This window comes from Buceros rhinoceros, unplaced genomic scaffold (genome assembly GCF_000710305.1).
Source record: "Buceros rhinoceros silvestris isolate BGI_N320 unplaced genomic scaffold, ASM71030v1 scaffold12862, whole genome shotgun sequence".
Taxonomy (NCBI): Eukaryota; Metazoa; Chordata; class Aves; order Bucerotiformes; family Bucerotidae; genus Buceros; species Buceros rhinoceros.
The window spans coordinates 12645-19225 of record NW_010399520.1 but is presented as its reverse complement, the minus strand read 5'-3'; positions in this window follow the sequence as shown (position 1 = coordinate 19225).

Genomic DNA, 6581 nt, shown 5'->3' with positions numbered 1-6581 from the left:
CTGGCTGGATTTTTTTGTTTTGTTAATATTTAAAAGATATTTAAGTTATGGCTTAACAGTTAAATTCTTGAAAAGCTCAGATTTTCTCAAAGCTGAGAACAAAATACTTAACACATTCTTTGGAAAAGAATGGAAACCAAAAAAGTGGAACCAAAGAGAAAAGCAACTACCAGAATAAAAATCATGTTAATGACTTTTGTCATTCTAAATCAATTTCTTGAGGTCACACAAGGAAAGAATGTCATGTCAAGCTGCAAGATGGGAAGAAGCAAACAAGAACAAAATACTAGAATATTTATTTCTAATTATCTGGAAGAGACATAGGCTTCTGCTTTGACCTTAACCACCAAGCATGTTTTCACTTTCTTTTCCTTTTTCAACATCGAGTTTATCTGTTTGCAACATGAGTCTCATCTTGTGCAGAACACTCTGCTGTGCTGGCGAGCTCCCAGCTGCAGCTGCTGCTGTAAAACGAGCGGGCATGCAGAAGCCCTCTCCTCTCGGTAATGCTGCAGCGCATGAGGACATCGCCAGCTCTGCACTTCTGCCTTTTGCAAAGATTTAGGGAGGTAGTGTTTCCAGAAGATGTTCTGGAAGCATTGCAGCATGCCTTTGCCACCGCGCCATGACATCATTTAGCCAGTACCAAGTGACGCATGTTAACTTCTTTCTAGACCCAGGATAACTGGAATTATAATCACTCATAAAAAGAGCTTAATACATTCATGTCACCTGAAAAACTTATTTCCTGATAAAGGCTGGAAGGACTCTACAGATTCAGAGGAGAGGTTTGATAGGAAACAACCTACCTCTCTTTAGATCCAGGGAACAGACACATTTCTACGCCTGTTTGTAGGATACAGTACAGAAGAGCGGGAAGGCAATCTGTCTGAGGCAGATGTTAAAGGTCTTTTCTTCTTTGCCTTCCTGTCCACTGCCACTGAACACTGCTGTATCTGTCAGAAGAGGAAACTACTTCCCATCAGGTGTAGATTTGCGCTGTGGAAGTTCAAGTGTTTTCAGCACCTGAAATACTTTACCTCTCCCTGCTTTGCACAGGAGTCTCAGAATGCAGCATCAGAATGAGACGTTAAATAGCCTTTAGCCTGGGGTTGGGGTGAGGGAGCTTGTTTTAACAGAGGGCAGTCTGCTTTGGCTGGCTTTAAAAAAAACTATCACGAAGTTTTTAACCATCTCTGTTGGGTTTGTGACGTTACACGGGGTAGTTAGTATTTCTCTGTTCAGACTCAAATATCAGTGCACTCTTTATAGATGGCCCATGTTGAGGGAGTGTGCCCCAGATGTTGTGGGAGTTTTCTTCATTATCTTAAAAGCCAGACATTTTTTGCCCCTTCCTTTTTCCCTTAAAAAGTTTAAAACTTTGGGGAATGGTATGGAAATATGTTGGCAGGGAAGGAGGGTATTTTAGCCTTGCAAGCTGAATAATCCAGCCTATTTTGAATCCTCCATGTGACAGGGGGAAAAGTACATTCTCTTACAAAACCCTTTTGCATACCACCACCTTCCTCAAACACCCACGCTCCACCTGTTCAGGAGGCACTTGCTGTCCTGCTGCTGCCACTGGAAGCACTAAAATTAGGAAGCCTCCCTTTCCTGGCAAGGACTTTTGCTTTAACTGGGAGGGTGCTGTCAATGCATCATTTTGTAATTCCTTCTCCAGCTCTCCAAGAGTTTCTCTGTAAATTCAGAGCAATTTGTAGAGTAAAATTCCTACCCTTCTCGGTGGCCTGGCTCTTATTCCCAGGACGTCGGTGTGCTGGGGGCTGTGCAGAGAGGTAGTTGGAACAAAGTGACTGCAGGTTTCTGGGCACTGTGGGAGATTCTTGCAGAATTTCAGGTCAGCGCCATTCCTTGTGCACGGGTTAATTTGTCTGGATCTGTAGAAAATATATTTGGATTACTCTTTTCTCTTATGTTTCTTTTTTTTTTTTTGTAAAAGGAAATTCCTTGTGCACGGGTTAATTTGTCTGGATCTGTAGAAAATATATTTGGATTACTCTTTTCTCTTATGTTTTTTTTTTTTTTTTTGTAAAAGGAAATTCTTTTACCACACAAAATACTTTATTACTCAAAAAATTGACTTCAAACAATAGCCAGTGGCAATGAGAGATTTAATACATTTTTATTTTCTTTAGAAAAGAACATTAGCTTTTTGGCTCATTATCGGCTGCTCCTGAGCCAAGGACTGTCTCTTTGTTCCCTGTTTATTTGGATGGCACCTGTAGCAGCAACATTTTCTTGAGGTTTTAGGTGCTTCCACAATTCCAATAAATAATAATCGGATGTGTTTTTGCTAGGATGCTGCCCTGCACTTAGGGATTTGTTCAAAATGCAAATGATTCTTCACGAAGAGTGCCAGAGAAACCCCTGTTAACTTCCTTGCCCTTGTCTGCAAGCAATGAATAGGTCAGGAGCTGAAGTGGGGAGTGCAAATTTCCAACAGACTTGAACAGTCAGGGCATAGTCACAAGCAGGGGGCGTTGGTGGCATCGTACAGTACCTCTGATGGACGCGGTGGTTCCTCGCTATCTGATGTACTGACGGCAATACTGAAGTGGCATATCCAGAAGGGACTGGTGCGAGCTTGGCGGTGCTTCCTTCCGATAACCCGCTTCGTGGCAAGAAAACCTCAGTGACTGCTGGTGTCTTTGAGACTGCCATCCCTAGTGCTCTTATCTGAGCGTGGGCCTACAGTTCTTCCTTACGAGGATCATGCAATTAGGAGATGGCTCTGTCTGCAGGATGATGAACTTCTCCTGTGAAAAAAAGTTGAAAGCTGATATAACAGGCCCCAGTTAAAGGTAGGAGTTTGGCATTTGCCTGCCAGAGCCCAGAAGGTCTTGTGCTGAAATAGTTTTGCAAAGCCAAAGAAATAAAAGAAGTTTATTAAAGTGACAGATATAATAATAGATTTGGAATTGCTGTTGATAAAAGCACCAACTGCAGTAGGTCTAATAACTAATATATCGTAGTAATGGAAACAAAAAGAAGCGATCCTGGGTATTTTCACCGTATGGTGAGAGTGCAGTTCTTACCAAGAAGGTGTCCCTGTCTTGCGTGAAGGGAGAGTACAGCCCGTCAACCGACCCTGATAAGTCTTCAGTCTTTTCTCCCCAGCCAGATATTCCCCCTCCTGGCTTTTCATACCCTAACTCTGTTTGTCTCTGTCTCTTCGGTGACATTTAGCATGACTTGGGTTGAGAGTTGAGTGTAGTCATGTATGTTTTGCACATACTGCTTTTGGCTCATTAGCATATTGAGCGGCATGAGTTTTAATATTAATGGTGCAGTTAATTCACTCAGACACTAGGACCTTCAACATTTGTTTGATGCCTTAGCTTGGCCAAGACAGGTTGTATTTTCACAAAGGACTGAAGGACTCCCTCCTTCAGCCATTATTTGTGCCAGCTCAAGGAGTCTCCACTCTTAGAGATAACATAGGAATCTCGTGATTGCAAATATTTTGTCCTTTTGTGCCAAACTCCCACACCACTGTATAGAACGCTAATGACTGTTTTCCTGAGATTTTAATGGCACAAGGATATAAACAATAGACTTTTTAAAAAAAAAAAAATGAGATCAGGCTGTTTCTCAAGGCATAAGGAGAAACAATTACCTGTGTTTATGTACTATGTAGACAACAACAAAGCAGGTGCAGCAGGAAGCTTGTATCACCCTGCCAGAGAAGCTGCTGGTACAGCCAAAGTTAGATTCTGTGAGCTGCAGGAAGTAAAAAACCAAAACAAACAACAAAAAAAAGTGACTAAAAAAACCAACCCCCAAACAAAACACCTATAGGCTGAAATTACCAGAGTCATTAATGTTTTGGGCACTTAATTCTTCAGTTTGAAATCTAAAAAGCTGTAATGACGCAGATAATGCTTCAGTCATACTGTGCAGAAGTATTGTCTCTTGTAGGCAGTTTCTCTTTCCTAGTGACCTGCTTTATAGTTCAGGATAGCACATATCTAAAAATCTCTCTTCCTTGTAGGACTGCCATTGGCAGACCTTACTGTAGGACATTCTAGTACCTCTAAAATTTACAACTGTTGATGCATCTCCCTCTTTTCCAGATGGGAAGATTGTGCCTAGACCCTCTTCAGGCTTTTTTTTTTTTTTTTTTTTTTTTTTTTTTTTTTTTTTTTTTTTTTTTTTTTTTTCCTTTCATTCTTGAGCAAATATGTTAGGTGTCCAAGATGCAATGAACAGAAAGGTAGTGCAGCTGGAAGGTAGGACAATGAGTGAGGAACAAATCTTTGTCTGACACAGGTAAGTAAATCTGTAGGACTGATGAGTCTTTTACACACTATTCTGAGGAAAAAGAATCAGTAAAAATTGAGTAATTAGAGAAGTCTGCTTGTACCATTGCAGTGAGCATGTGTGGATAGGTCTTGAATAGACGTTTGATCTTGGAGCGCTTATTCGCTGTTGGAGGAAGCTCCCTGTTTTCGTTGCCTGCTCGCTCTTCACGCCACCATTATTTTGCTGGTATTTAAATCCCACACATCCATGATTTAAAGAGGGAATGAGGTGCTTGCTCTCAGCAAGCATAATAAGGATAGGATTATTCCTCCTACTTACTGTGTAGAAGATTAACATGGTGCTGCTGAATCATTCTTTGTAGGCACCATCAGGATCCCTGAAAAAGCATTCTAAGATTTGGCAGCAGGAGAGAAAGCAGCACCATCTTTTTCTTACCTTTTAGCTTTCACTGTAGGAAGCAGGTCTGACTTTTTTTTCTTCAAAGTAATTTTAGTTTCTTCAGAGCCCATACTGCAACTGTCGTTGCTTTACACGCGGTGAAGCTGCATGCCTTCTGCTGTTGATGCCATGATCTGTTGAACGTCACTGCATTGCAGGAGATGGATTGTGAGGAAGTTGGGATCACCCATTCCTGTTCCCCCAGAGCAGAGCAGCGTGAGCAACAGGAGCTTCTGGGAATTTCCTGTTCTGCAGTGGAGGTTGTAACTGTGGAGGAATACTGGCTTGAAGCAATGGCCTTCTTGATTGTCTCTTTAGTTGTGTTTCGTACTAAAAAAGAACAGGCCAGTTCATTTTAGACGAGGTGCCCAACCCTTCAGAATGCACCTCATAGGCAAAGTTGTAACCCGGCACAGGTCCATGATCTGAATTGGTTCTTCGTCACTGTTCTGAACCCTTCTCACCCAGGTGGTTCTTTAAGTGCCTGCACCTCTCTTAGGATCTGTTGCTTAACCATTTAGATTGGTGCTCCTTCTGGTGTATCAGCTGCCAGTCTGCTCCTGTTTGAAGCAGCTGCTGGGGCAGTGGCACCAGCTGGACTCTTGAGTGCGTTTGTTATTTGACCCAGAAGGCATGACCTCCAGAGATGCTCGTGCATGGGAGGGCAGGGCTTGGGAGAAGTTGGGCATCATTACTGATGTAATGTGAGTGCTTGCACATACCAGTTTTATTACTCTTGTTGTACTGGTAAAAGTCCCCCTCAGCTCTAAGGTTTGCTCATCAGACCGTTGTGTTCGCTTTTCTATACGCATAAATTTTCTCATCACAAACAATATACTGCTACTTCATGTCTGGCTAATAAATAAAAGCTAAATGCTTGCTCCAAACCCCAGCGTTTTGCTGAGTATAGCCTTTGGTATAGTCAGTAGTCTTATGAATCTTATCATGCCTTTTATGGGATTGCTGCGTATTTGCCAGGTCGGTCCCTGGACTATACCTGCTTCTCATCGCACGTGGCAAGAGTCCAGAGGCAGGTGCTGAGATCTGGTTTTCCCTAATAGCTTCAGACTTGCCCTTAGCTCAGGATGAATAGATGGCTGTGAATACTAAGTGAGACAGAAGTGTTCTGGGATCTTTATTTTGGAATAAAATCAATTTGCTGGTTTCAGAATCTGTTGGCTTTATAAGCTATTGTTCTTTATTAATTTTTCCACATTATTTTTGGCTTTGCGTGGGTTCTTTAACATGAAACAAGACTGGCAGGGACTGAGAAGATTAACAAGGGGAAAATGGAAAGTCACCGTTGTGATTAGAGCCTCCAGCATACCAAATAGCTTTAGTGATAATGGTAGCTGAAGCCTAGTGAGTCAAGAACAGTACTACAGGACCATAAAACTGCTCTTCATGTAGAACAGTTGAAACTTGCTAGTGGTCTGGTTAGAGAGAAAAATGAAGTCAAGTTTATTAAAATAAAAATCAGTATGCTTTTGTCTGAATTTTTATCAGTGCTGCTTTACAATTCTGTCTGCGAGCTTTCCCCTAAAAGGTTGTGATAGACTGATTTGGCAATTATTAAAAAACTCAAGCTGAGGGGGAAAGAGGAGATAAAAGTCTGAAGCATAGCTTCATGATTCGTAATTGCAAGATACTCTTAAATAGAAGGTAAGCCTTATTTGTACGCTACAAAAACTCATTGGCCAAATTTGACCTGTCAGAGACTTGGACTTGATGCATTCCAGCGTTACCTACAGGTGGAGGAGATAAACCCCAGCAGGCACTATGGAAGGAAAGAAGACAGCTCAGTCCTCAACAGAGGATGGACGATACCTACACAAGGTGATGCCGTATGTGTAGGGACA